This window comes from Scyliorhinus torazame, chromosome 1 (assembly GCF_047496885.1).
Source record: "Scyliorhinus torazame isolate Kashiwa2021f chromosome 1, sScyTor2.1, whole genome shotgun sequence".
In the NCBI taxonomy this organism is placed as follows: domain Eukaryota; kingdom Metazoa; phylum Chordata; class Chondrichthyes; order Carcharhiniformes; family Scyliorhinidae; genus Scyliorhinus; species Scyliorhinus torazame.
The window spans coordinates 126,738,663-126,760,200 of NC_092707.1; the positions used below are offsets into that span (position 1 = coordinate 126,738,663).

Consider the following 21,538-nt stretch of genomic DNA (forward strand, 5'->3'; position numbering starts at 1 on the left):
TCTCATTTTCTCAGGACTTAAAATCTGTCAATTCCTTAATTTCTTTATTAAAAAAAAAATCACTTTAAAATATGCAGATTTGTAAAAAAAATCAGGCTTGAAATTACTCGGCTTCTTTTGATGTAACTTGTCTGCCAGGAATCCTGTCCTTTCCAAACTTGGTGTTGTTCAACACAGCCTGCTGCACTTGAATCTTCACCTAAATTCCTCATTTAACTTCATTGGATGACCCATATCTTTTCCTGTACATTGTGTTTGATGAAACAATGTGCTCATGGATTTGTAATCTCCAGAACCTGTTGAACTTTGAGCTGAGCTTTGGATCCTGGAACAGCATCGAAAAGACTGCCAACCATAGCCCTGCAATCTTTGGCCCCCATCAGTCTATCTGCTATCAAAACTTTTTTTCATACTTCTGTCATTTCTAAATTAAAAAAAATAATTTCAAACACACAGTTTTATTCACAAACTGTATTCAACTTGCAACAGGTTGCAACTAGTTTGAAAAGGGGCTGGTTTAGAACAGTGGGCTAAATAGCTGGCTTGTAAAGCAGACCAAGGCCAGCAGCGCAGGTTCAATTCCCATACCAGCTTCCCCGAACAGGCGGCTAGGGGCTTTTCACAGTAACTTCATATGAAGCCTACTTGTGACAATAAGCGGATTTCATTCATTTTCATTTCATTCCAAATGTTTCCCCCCCCCTTTTATCACACCTTCCCAAAAAAATCCCTTATTTCCCTCTCCTGTCCCTAAACCACCCCCACCCCTTACCCTTTGATGACAAAGAATTATTTAAACAACGATAGAAAGAGCTTCCATCTCAAGAAGAACCCTTCTTCCGACCCCCTGGGTGCATATTTAATTTTCTTAACTTCAAGAATTCACCCAGATCTCCCAACCATGGGGAATCCCCCGGTGGCACCGCCTTGCAATCAGTGAGGCGAAGGCTACTACATCAGCCCACCTCCCCTGCAACAGCTACGACAATTCTTAAACCTCCATGATTGCCAACAAAGGGCACGGTGCCAGCTTGACCCCCACTATCTCCGACATTATGTTAAACACTGCAGGCCAGAAAACCCTTAGATTTGAGCACTCCCCGAATATATGGAAATGATTTGCTGATCCCCTCCTGCACTTTTCACACCAATCTTCTACTTCTGGAAAAAACATGCTCATCCATGCCCTCGTCATGTGAGTTCTGTGCTGGATGTGGCTCATCCTAGCACAGGATGAAGTTGAGTTACTTCATTTCATAATCTCACTCCAAATCCCCTCTCCAAGTTCGATTCCCAACTCTTGCCACTTCTGGGTGGCACTGTAACACAGTGGTTAGCACTGTTGCTTCACAGCGCCAGGGATCCGGGTTCGATTCCCAGCTTGCGTCACTGTCTGTGTGGAATCTGCACATTCTCCCGTGTCTGCGTGGGTTTTCTCTGAGTGCTCTGGTTTCTTCCCACAGTCCAAAGATGTGCGGGTTAGGTGGATTGGTCATGCTAAATTGCCCTTAGTGTCCAAAAGTTAGGTCGGATTGCTGAGTTACGGGGACAGGTTGGAGGTGTGGGCTTAGATAGGGTGCTCTTTCAGGGCCGTGTGGACCCAATGGATTCCAGGCTTGGCTCACTGTCCGTGCGGAGTCTGCACGTTCTCCCCGTGCGTGCGTGGGTTTCCTCCGGGTGCTCTGGTTTCCTCGCACAGTCCAAAGATATGCAGGTTAGGTGGATTGGCCATGTTAAATTGCCCTTAGTGTCCAAAATTGCCCTTAGTGTTGGGTGGGGTTATGGGGATAGGGTGGAGGTGTGGGCTTGGGTAGGGTGCTCTTTCCAAGAGCCGGTGCAGACTCGATGGGCCGAATGGCCTCCTTCTGCACTCTAAATTCTATGATTTCTATAATTTCTTCCTTATTTCTTCCATTGGTGTCTTATCAGTTTCCAGTAGCCACCCATAAATTTCGCTAATCTTTCCCAGGTCGTCCCGGGTGAACAACTTTTCCAGTATGGTCCATTCTGGCAGATGAGGAAACTTCCACTTTCACATTGACTATTCAGATGCTCTGACCTTGCACCCTCCATGATCTTCTGCTCATCTGCTATACCTAACCTATTCTTCACCAATCCCCTCATCTCTGTGCCTTAGTGCATGATCCCCCAATGCCTTAAATTTAAAATTCTCATCTATCTGTTTTAAATTCTTTCAAGGCTTCGACCCTCCCTAATTGCCTAAACTTCCTTTCCCCCTAAACTCTACATTCATCTGACTCTGGCCTTCTAATTCCCTTTGCCCCACAGCAAAGGTTTCTGCTTCCTCTAGAATTCCCTCCCATCTCCACCTTGGCTTTCCATTCCTTCTTTCGGATCCTTCTTGAAGCCCAAACTTTATCTCCTTGAACTCAGAATCTATGGTTTTTGACTGCACTCTGTGATGCACCTTGGGAATTAAATGCAAATTGTTACTATGTATACAACCACAGGAGGATACTTTCCTCTAAATGTAATGAAAAAAATCTCCCTGATCACTATTCCTAACGAATTACGACTATGCTATATAATGTTGCTCGAAATCTGTTGAACTCTATCAGGTATGTTTATAAATTCATTAACATATCAGACAAAATCTTACTCACAAGAAGGAACCTGAAGTTAAAAAAAAACTTATAGTTATATAATGCTTTTCTTGACTATGCAGTGTCTCAAAGCACTTTACAGTTAGTAAGTACTTTTCAAAGATGTCACTGTTGTAACATAGAAAATGGGGTAGCAAATGTTTTACACAGCAAGCTTCCACAATGTGATAATCAGCAGGTAAACCATTTTTTTGTGATGTTGATTGAGCAATAAGTATTGTCCAGGACACCAGGGATAGCTCCACAGGGCTTCTTCAAAATTGTGCACTAGGATCATTTACATCCATCTGAACTTGGAGATGGGGCCTCAGTTTACCATCACATCCAAAAAACAGCAACGTCAACAGTGCAGTGCTCCTTCCATACCTCACTGGAGTGTCAGCCTTGGGCTGGGTATTTCCGACTGCACCGCGGTGGGACCCGTCGTTTGGAGGACTGGAGAAAGCAGTGAACTAACCAAAAGTCTATTTACTCGAGTGGCACCAGTAAATCCCGTCGTTTTCTCCTCAAGCTCTAGAGTGGGACGTAAACCTAGAACTTTGTGATTCAGAGGCAAGTGTACCAGCAATGGCAGACACTCAAGTTGGCCATCTCAAATTTACCTATATGTAACAAAACAATTTAAACCTGTTTGAATTCAGCAATACTATTCCTTTAAACATTGAACTAATGGAAACATGGAACATCCTAAGTTGTACTTTTCTTCAAATGAGTGACATTATTTTATCTTGGATGAATTATGGACAATTGGAAATGGGGAATCTTTTCTGAAGATAGTTGCTATTTCTGGCAGCAGATTTTCTGATCTGAATGTGTCTGTTTTCACATCAGTGTTGTAGTGGGTATACATCAGTTGACTGGTGTGAATTTGTGTGATATGAGTTTTATTTTCTCAAAGTTTAGTGTTGAGTGAGTGTCAAACTCTTTGCATGTTCCAGCAGGCAGTTAGTATTCCACTTCATGGTGGTCTCTACTCTTGTTGAGTGATTGTTGCTTCCTCTGCCTAACTGTTTTAATTTTAATTTTATCCCTCTCTGCACACATAATTTTCTGGTCAAGATTGGTCAGACAAATATCCTGCTCCCAATTTATTGTCACATAGAGTGCAATGGGTAGCATATGCTCACCTCTGAATCAGAAGGGTAGGTTGAGTACAATAATCTTGGACGGGCTGACATTCCAATGCAGCACTGAGGGAGCATTGCACTGTCAGCATTGAGGCATTGCAGCACTGTGAGAGGTGCTTTTTTTCTGAATAAATGTTGTACCTGTTATGCCTATTCTTTCAAATGGATATAAAATATCCCATGAGAGTATTTTGAAAAAAATGTAGGGGTGCCTCCCCAGGAATCTAGCCCAATATTTATCCCTTAATTGATATAACAAAAACAGATTATCTGGTCATTTTTACATTTTTGTTGGTGGGAGTTTACTGTATGCAAATTAGATGCTCTGTTTTCTACATGATCTACATTGATGTATAACTTCAAAAGTACTTAATAGTGGAGTTCCCTTTGGGATTAATGGTGGTCATGTAAATGCCAGTTTTTCTTCCTTTATTTTAGGCTCTATATTCAGTTAGTTACATTGGCTTATAGGAAGATATGAGCATATGAATGAATGTTGACAACATTAATGGATAAAAAATTTAGGTATACTTAAAAAGCCATAATCCCTCCATTAAAATTGCAGGCAGAAGAATGTTGTATGAATTTTTTATCTGTCAGTATTAACAATAGCAACTGCAAGGTTATGGTGTTCACTGAAAATAGCCATGTCCGTGAGACAGACCTGTTGTATTGTTACTGATATGAATACCAATTTTTCACAAGGGATTGGGTAAACATGCTGTGGGTTCATTTAGTTATGATAGGCACATGAGAAAAGATATTCATGGGGAGAAAGCTTTAAGACAACAGCAGCAGAGCTGTATGTACGTGTGCTCTACTGAAAGTAAAAAGTGAAACTAATACAGTAACATATGACACCTTTCCCAAATTATTTTTAAACATACTTTCTCCCCTTCCAAAGAAGTAGAATTATTTACAATACATGGTCATGTTTGGTACCATTACATAAGAGCAGAGAACATATGAGTCTATGAGTCTCTAAAGCATAGGGGTAATCTACTAGTACACCCAGTAATAGTAACCTTATCTGCAGGTTTCTTTCTTTGCTCACCATGATCTATGGGATTGTCATTCTTGGATGTTGTTCCTGATTGTATTTGGGATCTTGTCCTCAGTGCAATAGGACCAGATGGTGCTTGAGGAGCTGGAATGGATCCGATTTGTCCTAATTTGCAACTCACCACTGAGCCTTTCTGCATAATGACTTCATAGGACCTTTGTTTCAAAACATCCCTTGTCACTTTGACTGGTTAAAACGTAACTTCTGGGGAATCTCGATATAACTTGTTGCCTTAACTGTAAATTTTACAATTCTTTACCTGCAATTTTATTGTGCAAGTTGGTCAAACCCTTCTGATTTGAAAAGTTGTTCTCGAATTTCTGAGAGAATAGAATGGGTAAGAGTAGGTAAATTGGCAGGGACTGGTCCGTTAAACACGAGTTCTGCCGGTGATGGAATTAAAGTTACCGCTCTCAAGTGTAACATTACAATGTGTAGATCTTGGTTGATTTGTCTACATTTGAGAATTAAGGATTTCTCTCATTCATTCAGCTCGTTTGTAAGATCTAGGGTAATGAGGAGAAGAAGCATTGTGACCAGTATTTCACTTCTCACACATATCCTGAAATGGTTTACCAATAAATTGCAGGCGGTTATCCGTAATGACCTCTCTCGGCACACCAGAAAAATAGAAAATATCATTTAGAGTGCGTGCGACAGTTGTGCTTGATGTATTATGCAATTATCGAATAATGGGGCGCTTGGTAAAGTGGCTGACGATGATGATGAAGACAGTGTGTCATGTGAGAGTACCTTTAAGAAATGGGTGTCAATCAGTGATGTCAGAGTGTGGGTGGAACTAAACGACATAGGGTCAGATGATGTGGAGCCTGTGTGGGTAGAGTTGAGGAACCACAAAGGCAAAAAAACCATAATGGGAGTTATGTACAGGCCTCCTAACAGTGGTCAGGACCAGGGGCACAAAATGCACCACAACATAGAAAGTGCATGCCAGAAAGGCAAGGTCACAGTGATCATGGGGGACTTCAATATGCAGGTGGACTGGGTAAATAATGTTGCCAGTGGAACCAAAGAAAGGGAATTCATTGAATGTTTACAGGAGGGCTTCTTGGAACAGCTTGTGATGGAGCCCACGAGGGAACAGGCTATTCTGGACTTAGTGTTATGTAATGAGCCAGACTTGATAAAAGATCTTAAAGTAAGGGAACACTTAGGAGGCGGTTCTCTTTACATATTAACGATCTAGATGACGGGACTGGGGGCATTCTAGCTAAGTTTGCCGATGATACAAAGATAGGTGGAGGGGCAGGTAGTATGGAGGAGGTGGGGAGGCTGCAGAAAGATTTAGACAGTTTAGGAGAGTGGTCCAAGAAATGGCTGATGAAATTCAACGTGGGCAAGTGCGAGGTCTTGCACTTTGGAAAAAAGAATAGTGGCATGGACTATTTTCTAAACGGTGACAAAATTCATAATGCTGAAGTGCAAAGGGACTTGGGAGTCCTAGTCCAGGATTCTCTAAAGGTAAACTTGCAGGTTGAGTCCGTAATTAAGAAAGCAAATGCAATGTTGTCATTTATCTCAAGAGGCTTGGAATATAAAAGCAGGGATGTACTTCTGAAGCTTTATAAAGCACTAGTTAGGCCCCATTTAGAATACCGTGAGCAATTTTGGGCCCCACACCTCAGGAAGGACATACTGGCACTGGAGCGGGTCCAGCAGAGATTCACACGGATGATCCCAGGAATGGTAGGCCTAACATACGATGAACGTCTGAGGATCCTGGGATTATATTCATTGGAGTTTAGGAGGTTGAGGGGAGATCTAATAGAAACATACAAGATAATGAATGGCTTAGATAGGGTGGACGTAGGGAAGTTGTTTCCATTAGCAGGGAAGACTAGGACCCGGGGGCACAGCCTTAGAATAAAAGGGAGTCACTTCAGAACAGAGATGAGGAGAAATTTCTTCAGCCAGAGAGTGGTGGGTCTGTGGAATTCATTGCCACAGAGGGCGGTTGAGGCCGGGACGTTGAGTGTCTTTAAGACAGAAGTTGATAAATTCTTGATTTCTCGAGGAATTAAGGGCTATGGAGAGAGAGCGGGTAAATGGAGTTGAAATCAGCCATGATTGAATGGTGGAGTGGACTCGATGGGCCAAATGGCCTTACTTCCGCTCCTATGTCTTATGGTCTTATGGTCTTATGGAACTGGGCTGTCTGTCTGCTTTACTTTGTTTTAGGCTGTTTGCTACAGGATGTGTTTAGTTTCGTTCTGAGAGCAGGATAGCAGCAGGCAAAGAAAGGAGCTGCATAAGGATCTCTCTCTGCAAACTAAAGACTGTCTCCAGATCAATTGGGGGGAACCTTTTACAAGGGTCTTAATTGATTGCATAGGACCGCTTCTGAAAACAAAAAGTGGGAATCAATATCTTTTGACTGTAATGGATGTGTCTACTAGGTTTCCAGAGGCCATTCCAGTAGGCAATATTACAGCTAAAAAGATTGTGGAGGAGTTACTTAAATTCTTTCCTAGATATGGACGGCCCACAGAAATAGAATAGAATCAAGGATCACATTTTACCTCAAGGTTTCAATGGCGTACCATCCAGCATCGCAGGGAGCGTAAGAAAAGTGGCATCAGACATTAAAGACAATGTTGAGGGCTTATTGTCAAGATTATCCAGAGGATTGGGATGAAGGAATTCCATTCGTACTGTTTGCAATTGGGGATGCCGTAATGAGTCAACCAAATTCAGTCCTTTTGAACTAATTATGGTCATGAGGTAAGAGGACCACTTAAATTGATTAAAGAAAAACTGGTGAGTGAGAAATCGGAACGTACATTATTGGATTACGTGTCAAATTTTAGGGCACGATTAAATAGAGCAGGTGAATTGGCTCGACAGCATTTAAAAATTGCGCAACATGTGATGAAACAAGTAGCAGACAAGAAACCCAAAGTTCATAGTTTTGCCAGTGGAGATAAAGTTTTAGTATTGTTACCAGTGGTAGGTGAACCTTTGAAAGCAAGGTTTTGTGGACCTTATCAGATTGAAAGAAAATTAAGGGAGGTGAATTTTGTAGTAAGAATGCCAGATAGAAGGAAATCTCACCGAGTGTGTCATGTGAATATGCTTAAAGGGTACTTTGAAAGGGAAGGAGAGAAAAAGGAGGTTTTAGTGATTCTAACTCAAGGTGAGAAACCAAATCCAGATGACTTTGAATTTGACATACCTCAAATTAAATTGGAAAACGAGAATGTTCTTAAAAATTGGGATACATTGTTGAGTTACCTTCCAGAGGAAAAATGGACTGACCTGAAAGAGTTATTGATATCACATGGGCATGTTTGTGGAGATAAGTTGGGAAGTACAAAAATGGTTATACATGATGTTGATGTGGGAAATGCTGTTCCAATTCAACAACATCCATATAGATGTAACCCTTTAAAATTGGCACAGGTTAACAAAGGGATTGAGAGTATGCTTAAACATGGCATAATTGAAGTGGGTTGCAGCCAATGGAGCTCACCCATAGTGATGGTACCTAAACCGGACGGTACCCTACAGTTGTGTGTGGACTATAGAAAGGTTAATGCAGTTACGAGAATGGACTCTTATCCTAGCCCATGTTTGGAGGATTGCATTGAGAAAGTGGGACAATCAGCTTTTATTTCCAAACTGGATTTACTTAAAGGTTACTGACAGGTACCTTTATCCGAAAGGGTGAATGAGATTTCAGCTTTTGTTACTCCAGATGGTATATACCAATTCAAAGTTATGCCATTTGGCATGAAAAACGCACCAGCCACATTTCAACAGTTAACTAACAAAGTTGTTTCAGGATTACCCAATTGTGTGGTATACATCGACCATCTGGTAATTTTCAGCCAGACATGGAAAGAACATTTAAAACATCTGATGGAGTTATTCGATCAACTTCAGGAGGCAGGTTTGGTGGAAGACCGAGCCAAAAGTGAATTTGGAAAAGCCCAAGTCACTTTCCTTGGCCATACAATCGGACAGGGTTGAATGGTCACACGGGACGTGAAAACAACAGTTATTGAGGAATTTCCAATACCCTCGACACAAAGGGAAATAATGCAATTTCTTGGCATGATAAGATTTGATCGAAAATTTGTGCCAAATGTTTGTAGCGTGGTTGCTGCACTGATGGACTTGCTGAAGAAATGTCGAAAATTTCAGTGGACAGCTGAGTTTCAACAGGCATTTGACTGCCTGAAAGCAGTGATAACCAATGCTCCTGTGTTGGAGAATTACAAGGGACTCTGTGATCAGATTGACCTAAAGTATCTGACTTTAAAGAGAAATGCTGAGGCGCAGAGAAATGGATGGATTGTGCAAAGACCTTCTTGTTGAAAGAGACTGTCAATCGAGAAGGATTCCAGTTGGAGGACGAAGAACAAAAATGGACTATGTTATTATTAAATGTTTGCGTGTTTTGTTTTGTTAAAAAAAACATATATTCATTGTCCATATTTCTTAAAGGAAAGTGAAAAGGTGAAAAATGAAACCATCTTGAAGTTGATGGGGTTTTTTTCTTTGTGGAGAGGTATCATGTGAGACTACCTTTAAGAAATGGATGTTAAAGAAATGGGTGTTTATAAAAATAGCTGTAGTAGATGTACCTTTAAGAAATGGGTGTATATCAGTGATGTCAGAGTGTGGGTGGAGCTGGCTGTCTGCTTTCCCTTCGTTTTAGGCTGTTTGCTACAGTGTGTGTTTAGTTTCGTTTTGAGAGCTGGACAGCTGCAGGCAAAGCAAGGAGCTGTATGAGGATCTCGCTCTGCAAACTAAAGACTGCCTCCAGATCAATTGGGTGATTTCAAAGTGCTGACTGCTCTCAGTAGTGAATTTAAACCTGATCTCTGTGTTAAAAAGAGTCTTTTGTCTTATGGATGTGAAAAAGGAAAGATGAAGGTTTACATACAGAATATTGTATCTGTGGGAGGATTGGTGTTGATAGTTGTTAAGATGTTTACTGTGGGTTTATAAAGTGTTAACTGGTTTCATAAATAAACATTGTTTTAATTTAAAAGTACTGTAGAGTTCTGTTGCATCACACCTGCAGAGTGGGTCCGTGTGCTCCCCATAACCACAATCTATTCAAAGTTGTGGGTCAGGTGAACTGCATGATACACTTTGGGGTTCTCTAAAGCCTGGCCCATAACAAGTGCCATTGACGTGGTAGAAGCCAGATGCAATTTTGGACCAAGGATGGGTAGGAACTTCATGTGGAATCATTGGTGCTTTGTGTTCAGTTGACATATTCTCTTGAGATGACCCACACTTCCTGACAATGGTCTCAATGTCATTGTTCATACCAGGGCAATAGACTGTCTCCCTTACACGTCTTCTCATCTCATCTACGTCCATGTGTGAGTGATGAAGTTGTTGACGAAAATCAGGTCACAAAAATTCCAGTATGATGACCTGCCTGCCTTCAAAAATGGCTCCCTTGGAGATGCCTATCTCATCCTGGTAAGATCAAATGGTCTTATGTGTTTGTGGACATGCTGAATTGAATCAGGTCACCCTTCTTTGGCTGGTTTCCACAGTTTCTCTAATGTGGAATATTTTGTCATTTCCTGCAGCCGTTGGCATTTACATGGCGCAAAATGTCCCAGATCAATTTGGAGAACATCTTCCAGTTTGGTGTTAATTAAGTCAACTTGTAGATCCAAGGATATATCTACTGTTTTTGCTGGGTTGGGCAAGCTGCTTAGTGTATCTGATGTGACCATCAAGTTACCTGGCCTGTATCTGAGGTCACAGATGTAACCTTGAATCTTTATCAAGGGACGGGGCAACCTTGACAATGCACTGGTCAATAGTTTTGACCTAATCATCTCGTGATCAGTCTCCACCACAAATCTTTTGCCAAATAGATATGTATGAAAATACACAGAATAGAATAGAATCATAGAAAAGTTGCAGCACAGAAGGAGGTAATTCTGCCCATCTTGTCCATGCCAGCCCATGGTCACATGATTCCAAACACTAAAGCAAATGTTTCTGACTCATTGTTGGAGTAATTGAATTGCATTATGGGACAGAGATTTTGAAGCAAATGCAATTGTTTTGCCTTTATGTAGTATCCACGTTCCCAGAGTTTTCGGTGAAGCATCAATCTCCAGGATAGTTGTCTCCCAATGTCGATGTTTCTGATAAAGACTGTTTTCCTGACCCAATGAGGTGTTGGTGGTCTTCATGCCACAGGAAAGACATGTCCTTCCTTGCTCAATAATTCCCTTAGCAATAAAGATTTTTGTCAAAATTGGGGGTATATAAATACGAAATATTAAACAGACCGAGTAACCTTTGAAGATTTCCCTATTGTGAGGGGGTGGCATGCCTTTAAGGGGCGGCATGATAGCACAGTGGTTAGCACTGTTGTTTTACAGCACCAGGGTGCCGAGTTCGATTCCCGGCTTCGGTCATTGTCTGCGGAATCTGCACGTTCTCCCCGTGTCTGCGTGGGTTTCCTCCGGTACTCTGGTTTCCTCCCACAAGTCCCGAAAGCCATGCATGTTCAGTGAATTGGACATTCTGAATTCTCCCTCAGTGTACCTGAACAGGCGCCGGAGTGTGGCAACTAGGGTTTTTTTTCACAGTAACTTCATTTATTAATGTAAGCCTACTTGTGACACGAATAAAGATTATTTATAATATACTCTATTTTACTTGGATCAGAACAAATGCCAGCACTGTAATAAATGGAAATGGGGCGGCACGGCGCAGAGGACCTGGGTTTGATCCCTGCCCCGGGTCACTGTCCATGTGGAGTTTGCACATTCTCCCCCTGTTTGCGTGGGTCTCACCCCCACAACCCGAAGACCTGCAAGGTAGGTGGATTGGCCACGTTAAATTGCCCCCTCATTGGAAAATGTTTTAAAAATGGAACCAAAGATATTGATCTGCTGCACGTTGATGTCAGATTTCCGACTATTGAACAACAATCCTTCATTACATGCTAAGTACGTATTATGGTCATGCTCTTGCTTTGCTCTACCCATGATGTCAATGATGTGAAGATGCCGGCGTTGGACTAGGGTGAGCACAGTAAGAAGTCTGACAACACCAGGTTAAAGTCCAACAGGTTTGTTTCGAATCACTAGCTTTCGGAGCACTGCTCCTTCCTCAGGTGACCTGCTCCGGAAGGAGCAGTGCTCTGAAAGCTAGTGATTCAAAACAAACCTGTTGGACTTTAACCTGGTGTTGTAAGACTTCTTACCATAAAGTCAATGTCATTCGTGATACAGATAATTAACGACCAGCCGAGGTAAGGTTCCCCAAAAGTTATTGATTTGGGCGAGACCGCTCGATTTGTCACCATCTCGCTGGGTTACCCCCAGAATTGTTACAAACTTGGATGAGGAGGGATGACTGGATCTATATCTGTACTCAACCCACCCTCTGCTGGTAGCAACAACGTTTAATCTAAAAAGGTTTCCTTTCCCTTGGACCCCTTTTCCAGACCCAACAGTTATGTTTAAAAAGGGGCCATGTTAACCAGGATGACTTGAGTTAAGATAATGTAAGTTTATTAACTACTAAAAAGTTAAGGAGAAATGGTAAAACACATGCATCTACATTCAGACGGATTAAAGTAAGAATTGAGTCAAATAGTAAGTAAATATAAATAAGAAAATTATACGGGACCGCCCTTGAGTTGCAAGGCATAAATGATGAGCATTATGATTGTTACAGATTGATTGACTGATTAATTGATTGATTGATATTTATTGTTACATGTACCAAAATACATTGAAAAGTATTTTTCTGTGGCCAAGGGAACGTACACAGTACGTACATAGTACACAAAAGAATAATCATCAGAGTACATTGACAATGGTACATCAACAAATAGAGATTGGTTACAGTGTGGAACAAGGGCCACACAAGAGCAGCATAGGGCGTCGTGAATACTGTCTGTCTTCCTGAGGCAGCGGGAGGTGAATACAGAATCAATGGGAGGATGGTAAGCTTGTGTGATGCGTTGGGCTGAGTTCACCACACTCTGCAGTTTCTTGCGATCTTGGGCCGAGCAGTTGCCATACCAAGCAGTCGGATAGGATGCTCTATTTAACACATCTGTAGAAGTTTGTGAGTGTCGATGCAGACATGCTGAATTTTTTTAGCTTCCGTATGAAGTATAGACGTTGTTGGGCTTTTTTGACTGTTGCATCAACATGAGTGGACCAAGACAATCTGTTGATGATGGTGACCCCTAAGGACTTAAAGCTATCGACCATCACCACTTCGGTGCCATTGGTGTAGCCGGTGGAGGGGGCGGGGGGGTGGGGGGTGGGGTTGTACTACGCTTTCTGAAGTCAATGATCAGTTCCTTGGTCTTTCCAGCATTTAGTGGGAGGTTGTTTTCAATACACCTTGCAACCAAGTGATCTATCTCCCTTCTGTCATCTGATTTCAGTGTAGTTGAATTCTGTGGATAAATAGTTGATTCTTTGATTCAGCTGTTCTGTGGTTTGGTAGAGAGATTTCAGTTATTTTTCCATCTGTGATCCTTTTGCTGGTTGATTAACTTCCACATTCAGAGAGAGAGCTTTTAGATATTCCTGCAAAAGCTGGCTGTTTTTGCAGGGATCCTGCTTCGACTACTGCAGCACTTCAGTTTGGAAAACTCCCACCTGTTTTTCATCACAGCACACACACACATAGTGACAGACACTAAGGAAGGATGTGCTGGCCTTGGAAAAGGTCCAGAGGAGATTCACAAGAATGATCCCTGGAATCAAGAGCTTGTCATATGAGGAACGGTTGAGGACTCTGGGTCTGTACTAATTGGAGTTTAGCAGGATGAGCGGGGTCTTATTGAAACTTACACGATACTGCGATGCCTGGATAGAGTGGATGTGGACATTATCGTGGTTTTCTGGTTTGTCAGTAACCTCATGTATATGTTCCTGGCGGGATACCAGATGGTCATTCTTATTGCTGGAAAGCTCCCGTTAAGTAATGTCTGTTTGGATCGGTGCACAGCCCTTTGTAGCTGTATCAACCTTTGCTCTATTGCACCGTCGCTGCTATGGCCCTTTCTGACACATGCTTTAGAAATGGATGGAAAGATGGTCATTTCTTTGGTGCCTGCAGGAGGTCACACCTCCCGGCTGGCTTGCGAGGTTTGGATGTTGTCGTGAGTGTGTCAACAATTGAGGCTGTACATAGGACCTGCATGCTTTGTCGACCTGCCAGGGTTACTCTGTACTTTGGTCCATTCTTGATTAGCCCTTCGATGCCATATGTTTCAGCTTGTCTCGCAGGTTTTTATGGAATGCTTCCATGGGAATGGTTGTGATCACCAACTGAACAATTCTGTCTGCAATCTGCGTTTGAAAAATCACAGTGCATACCCTTTTCTCTGAACCTGCTGATGAAGTGGTCTGTGGATTTTGTAGGTTGTTGTTGAAATGGCATGGACTCTTGTCAATGAGTACGGAAATTGAAACTGATTCTCAACCAGTCTTTCAATGTTGTCCATATCATTTGCAGATTCTTTAGCTTTTCTTCTGTTAACCCTTCTTCTGTTCATGTTCAGCCCATGTAGGCCTTCATTCCCAATTACTAGCTAAACGTCTTTGGCTTGCTTGTCTGGTTCAGACACACCTGAATCAAGAAACCACTGGCTGGGTTTTATTGTCCCTCTTGCCAGTGGGCTTTTCCGGTTCCGCCAAAGTCAATGGACGTTTGAATGTCTCTCTGCATTTCTTGGACCTCACCCCTGCCAAGGTGAGGCTGTAAAATTCTGGCCCATAGCTCTGTACGCTGTTTAAAAATTTTGAATTTGGATTGTAGGTCAGCTGCATCCCAATTCAAAATCGGGAAATTTGTGGATGTTTTGACAATATCCCTTATTTTTCCAACAGTACTTGGAATGAATGTCGCTGCTTTTGGGTGCTTTTCCAAAGCTCTGCTGGTCTAATTGCAGCCTTCGCTGGCCCAATTTATATTACTTTGTTTTTGTTTGACTCTCCCTTGCTCACTATTGATTCAGCCCACACCCTGATCACTCGCCTTTCCCCACTGAGCTAACCCAGTGCTGGTCCTCTCAATGCGCTAACCAATTGTTTACCAGACCTTTATTTGAACACTATACTGGTGTCTCCAAAACTTTTCTATACAGTCACCATGCTGTGATTTCAACACCCTCTGATGCTGAAACTCCATTGTGGTCTGATTAGAATGTTGAAGGCTGTCTTCTGCCTTGTAGTATGATCTCAGGCTGTTCACCTTGTCCTACCTGTACTTAATCTTGCTACCACTTCTGATTACCATACTATATTTTTATAGTGAAGTAAACACCAATTGCTCTTAAGGGATTGGGTAAACATTTATTTAAACTAGGCACATGAGAACATATATACATAAGTAGAATGTTTAAAGCCGTCAGCAGCAGAGCTGTGTGTGTGCTCTGCTCAAAGGGAAAAGTGAAACTAAAACTGGATTACATGACACACTTCCCTTCTAGTGATGTCATGCTTAACGGCATATTTCAAAATGAAGGAAATGAAAATCGCTTATTGTCACAAGTAGGCTTCAAATGAAGTTACTGTGATAAGCCCCTAGTCGACACATTCCGGCGCCTGTTCAGGGAGGCTGGTACGGGAAAATGGTCCAATCATGACTGTTACTCGAGATTAACAATCGATTGGAAAACATTTTCAGTTGGATTGGTGGACCAATAATTGGCTGCGGTAAAGGTATTTTGTTTGAAAATCAATTTATAGCATTTTGGGGTTCAGTTGGACAGTGGATCAGCAGAGTTGCATCCATGGGGTAAATTCCACATTCCTAATCATTAACAGAGAAAGTAGAAATTCAAACAATAAATTCTTAAATGCCTACTGGAATTAAGGGTGCAGTTAGATTCCTCCTTTTGCCTTTGCATCGCTGTCCGACATGTCTTGATGCATGTCATATTGAAGCAGAAATTGTACAAAATGTCCCAACTTCCTGTATATGCAGGAAGGCTGTTCAACATCTAAATGCAGGAATCTAGAAGAGAGCATAAGAGAGCCAACAGTTATTTTTTTTACTTCTTACATGTTGGCTTAATGTTTGCACAGACAATTAATCTTTGAAACAATATGACAGATTAACAATAACACTATTTTCCCAAATAAGATTATTAGGAAGCTCCCTTCAATTAGAAAGATACGGCACGATATTAAGCAAAACAGCTGCTGGACCATACATAATTTTGAGGATGCACAGGCAGGAGCAGCAGTGATTAGCACAGCATTTTGACCGGATGAAGACATTTCACATTGGGTTATGGGGTTTGGACCATAGCCACCAAATTGCCAGAAATCACGTGGTTGACAGTTTATTCTATTTGTGATTGGAGTTAGAGCTGTATTGCATTGAGGGACTGCCATTTGGTGTTATGACCTCTTTTCATTATTAACTAGTGCAAACAGTAATAATAAAGTAAAGAGAGGAAGAGGGAAGATAAAAAATAACTAAGGGTAACCCACCTCATTGGTTCCAGTGCATCTGGTTAACTGCATTCTTTCTGGGCTTCAAGGATATATTGAAAAAAAACATTGGCCATCATCTCCTACCTCCTCAAAAAACCCACCCTTAAATAATTTCTCCTCTGCATTTAGAAAGCACCTTTCATGACCGCATGATATCCTAAAGTACTTTACAGCCATCATTGAAGTACTTTTCAAATATAGTGACTGGTCATGGATACCTCAAATCAACAGGACTAACAGAATACAAGGCCTTCCATCCATCCAGTCTGAACTATTGCTCAGAAACCAAAGCTACCTCAACACCTATGCTTACCTTGCACCCAACACAACAATGCCAAGTCAAGAAAGCTGGACGGATTGACTTTGACAAGCACCATGTAATCAAAAATATACAAGAACTTCTCAAAAGATACATGAGGATGAATATTTTTGAGAATTCAATGATCCCGTAACTTCCTGGTTCCCCAATGTTGTATTTGGGGGTTCCTCAATGATGCGCTAGGGAATCTCTCGAGCACGTTCCAGATAAGAGTTTATCCGGCAATTGCCTAGAAGCGCTAACTTCCCCTGGACAAATGCGCTGGGCTGGGAACAATCTGACAGAAGCGATTTAAGTCATTAACTTTGGATGGTACTGCCAATTTTACCCTGATAGTTATTCTGAACGAGTGGGAAGGAAAAAAAAAGAGTAAATATAACACCCAGCCGGAGCTTTGCATGGGACAACCCCCACATACATGACCCCAGGGGACCACCAAACCTCCACCCCCCAATTCCAGACCCGGCTCCACCCCACTCCCAACACAACCCCCCCCACCCCCCACCCCCCCACCAAGGCCCGATCACCACCACACTCCCCCTGCTAGATTCCACCCACTTTCCTGTAAAACCTGTTCTGAACTCCCCTACCCAGAGCGGTTCGGTCTGACCCCCTCAACGCCCGGACTGACTCCCCGCCCCAATTCCAGCTGACACACCCCTCTCCTGGACTGACCCCTTTCTCCAGTCTTACACCTCCCCCATCCTGGACTGATCCAACCCCCCTCCTGGTCTGACTGCCTCCCCCCTGGATTGACTTCCCCCATTCCAGTCTGAACCCCTCCTCTCCTGGACAAATCTCCCCCCCGCCAACTCAACCCTGCCCTCCCCCCCCATCTCTCTCCAATCCAGATGAACCTCTCTCAGTCTGGTCCAACCTGACCCCCTACCACCAGCCCCACCCGAACCACCCCTTCCCTCTCCAGTCTGACCTGACCCGACCCCCCGCCCCCCCCCACCTCTCTCTAGCCTGACCCGAACCACCCCCACCGGCATGACTCAAACCAATCATAAAATTTACAGTACAGAAGGAGGCCATTCGACCCATCGAGTCTACATCGGCCCCTGAAAGAGCACTCTACCTAAAGCCTCCCCTTATCCCCGTAACCCAGTAACCCCACCTAACTGTTGGACACTACGAGGCAATTTAGAGTGACCAATCCACCTAACCTGCACATGTTTGGACTGTGGGAGGAAACCAGAGCACCCGGAGGAAACCCACGCAGACACGGGGAGAACGTGCAGACTCCGTACAGACAGTGACTGAAGCTGGAAATTGAACCCGGGTCCCTGGTGCTGTGATGCAACAGTGCTAACCACTGTGCTATCATGCTACATTTTAATTATTTCATTAAACCTCCCGTTTACGACAGCTGCTACTGTAAAAACGGGTGTTCCTTTCATCTCTGCGCCCCATTTACTCTTGTTGCTAACTTTTGGTTGGCTCTTAATTTGGCTCTGTTTAATTACGTTTGCTCAAGAGTCGCCAGGTATCTTTCGACACCGCCACAAGGTTCAGAACCGAATACTGATCAAAGACTCGATACACCAATTAGTAAGTTCAAAAGCAATGCTCATTTATTTACACACGTTCAAATCTACTCATGCATAAACTCTACAAACTAAACTACCACTTTACTAATGCTTATACTTAGCTTTGGGTGCCCACTCAGTCAGAGGAACAATGGCCGTTGCTCGGGTCTGAGGCTGCTGGGTTGAGCTGTTTACAGGGTAACAACTGTGTCTATCTCATAGCGTGCGTTGACTTGGGACTTACTTGGTCTGATGCAGCTGCTAGGCAGGTCTCTCTCTTCGGTGAGAGCCAAAGCCAAAGGAGGATTCTCCCTTGGGTGATACCTATTATACTAAAAAGGGCTTCGCGCGCTTTTGGGCGGGCCTTGAACTTGGCCTCATCTAATTGGGTCTTTCCCAATCATCTGTATCTATTTTCCTCCAATAGAGGGGTGGTTCCCTGATCGCTGGGCGTGTCCTGGTGACTGTCAGTCTGCTTTGTCTTAGCTTCTTCTGGCGCCGGGGAGTCTGCCTTAACATTGTGTATCTAAATGTTTCCCTTTTGTCCCCGGAGATGGCTCATTAGTATGTAGATTGTTTGGTAGTTTCTGTCCTATCTGAGAATTTAAGGTTCTAATCAACAGACAGAGCTTGCACCTGCTTGTTTCTTAGCAATGTCCAATTTTCCCTGCATTCTTTGCGGGTGTCCATTTTGTAATCGGGACGTGGCCATCGACAGCTAGCAATACCCCGACATGGTGTGATAAGTTTATCACCTGGTACTCACTCTCATATGTAGTCGAAGCACTCTTAGTGCTGGTGATACTTTGCAGTGTCGTGCAAACGTTTAGAGTCAGGAAATGGTGAAGGAGAGCATATCGCTCTCGCACCCCGGTATACAGATTTAGGTCCTCCATTTTCGGATTTCACCAGACCTCCGAACCCATTGGGACGGATTAAAGAGCATCCATTTTGTTTAATGTATTCTGTGGAATAAAGAGATGTAAACCTCTGTGTCTGACTGCCAGGCCAGAGAAATTTGTGTGCTGCTATTTTGGTCAGAGGATGAAGACGACAAGGTAATGTGATCCTTCACGCTTCACGTTGAGGCTCACAAGGAGGGAGTGTATCTCGGGGTTCCGTGTATTACAGGGGGGAGAATCGTTTACGGTTTGTGTGGTAGGGGTCAGGGGGGTAGCGTCTGCACGCAACTGAAGGGATCCCGCTAAGATCCATGTGAACACGAAGGCTGTCTTCATCCTTGTCGGACTTCTTTGTCTTCCTCTGGGGTTCCTGGGTTTCTGGAGTTCTGTGAACACAAGCATAATTTCTGTTATTATCTTTTTTAAGATCTCGTCTGTCTGTCTGTCTGTCCTTTATTGCCAATTTCCCTTTATAATTGGTCACCATCTGTGACTCCCTCATTAAAAAAATTTTTTTTAAACCGAATATTTGGGACAAGACATCTAAGGAAAATACTGCCATACTGCGAGCAGTCTCGCAGCCTGTGTGATTTACCATCCCAGTGTTGGAGGATGTAAATAGCAGAGGGAAGCAAGCTAAGGGTTGCCAAAACCAAACAAAAGAATTTTGAACGTAACAAGCCAAAATGGGGTGCGTATGGGCTGCAGCGGGTAAGAAATGGGTGGAATCCTCGGGTAGGACGATGATCAATGCCGTATGTTCTCTACCCGAGCATAGCTGACCAGAGGGGGAGGTCTCAGGCAGGGCGGAGACCAATGCTGTTTCTCCACTGCCTGAGCAACCGGTAAGAACGGATAAGAATGTGGTCGTCGTGGGGGGCTGCCTCTCGAATTAGGAGAGCAACTATGAGTCGTGTTCTGTCGACAAACTAGTTCCTCTGAACTATTGTCTGGGACAAACTTGTACCTTTAACAAGGTTCTGGTGACATATTAGTTCCTCTGAACTATTGTCTGGGACAAACTTGTTCCATTAACAGCTGGGGGGCGTTAAAAGAGTGGTGACGTGGGGCCGTGAAAAACATTCGAGTTCACAAACAACACTTCATGTTAACACTAACGAACAAACATTCAACAAACATGGTGCAGGTTCCATCAGAAAAGACACCGTATCTCTCCAGCGGTTCTTTTTTCTGCATCATCTGGACACCTCACTGCTGAATAGCGAACAGGGTCGCAAAGGGATTTGTTTGGTGGGAGTCAGACTCTAAGTCATCATCTTCTCCCAGCTGCCAAACTCTTGTCTGTAGTAACCGTGCTAAAGCTGCTTGGGGCGAATTGGGGTCCATCTCATCATTCCGGATGAGCCTGAACGAATTGTCTCGGTGCCAGAAACGTGTGTCGAGGTTGAAGCTACTATGCTTCAATCCGAAATCGTCGGGCAGTGGGTCTGGGTCAGGGGCTTTGATATAAGTGATCTCAAATGGGCCAGTAGAATCATGCTCAGATTCACTGGGAGTGGGGCCTGGTGCAGGGATGTAGTCGTAACGTGGTGTGCTGTGGCTGTCGTCATTGTGATCGCTATCACTGTCGCTGTCGCTGCTGGTTGAGGGAAGGGAGAGGCGGAGTTGTGCCTCTGGGGGCGGAGTTGATGTCGTGTCTGAGGGTGGGCTGGAGTGGTTGGGGGAGGGTAGGAATACGTCATCTGTGGGCGGGGCCTGACTGTCTGCTGCTGCGAGCAGGGTGTGGTGTGTGTGGTTATTCTGTGAGCCGTAAGCCTTGAGCTGGTTTATATGAAACCACGCAGACCTACCATTGGGATAGGTTATTTGGTATACTGAAGGGCTGACTTTGTCTGAAATGGAGTACGGTCCGGAAAATTTTGGGGAAAGGAATGAACTGGGGTTGTAAAGGGAAAGCATAACTTGTTGCCGTACTGTAAACTCAGTGGCGTGTACTGTTTTGTCAAAACAAGTCTTGCTCTGTTTCTTCCTGGTTCCAAGTCTCACTGCTGCGGCGAGTTGGGCTGCCTTTATGTTCTGTACTAGTTGTGTAACCGCATTTTCATGTGTGAGGGCTATAACTGCGGAGCTGGCCAAATCCAGTCCTAATAAATACTCAGTGCCTTTCATGGGGCGTGCGGTCATGAGGGTGTGGGGGGTGTAACCTGTGGATATAGATACCGTGTTTCTTACAACATTAAAGCAAATGGGAGTACTGAATCCCAGGTGCTGTTATTCTGCTGTACCATTTCCTGAGGGTGGCTTTCAATGTCCTATTCATTTGTTCTACAATACCACTTGACTGGGGGTGGTATGCGATATGGAACCTTTGTCTAATGCCGAAGGTCGTGAGGACGTTTTTCATTACACGCCTGGTGAAATGGGAGCCTTGATCGGACTCTATACTGCGTGGGAGCCCCATCTTGTAAATATGTGGTGTGTTAATATTTTAGCCGTTGTCTTGGCCGTATTAGTTTGTGATGGAAATGCT

General features: G+C 43.4%; 1 protein-coding gene across 1 annotated transcript in view; it reads right to left on the reverse strand.

The window, feature by feature from the left end:
• Positions 1–15,816, reverse strand: part of LOC140412060 (transcription cofactor vestigial-like protein 2) — a 41,128-nt gene extending 25,312 nt beyond the window's left edge. Inside the window, exon 1 of the mRNA XM_072500798.1 lies at positions 15,660–15,816. The gene's annotated coding sequence lies outside the window, so the exon portion shown is untranslated. The remainder of the gene's footprint in view (positions 1–15,659) is intronic.
• Positions 15,817–21,538: the final 5,722 nt, after the last annotated feature.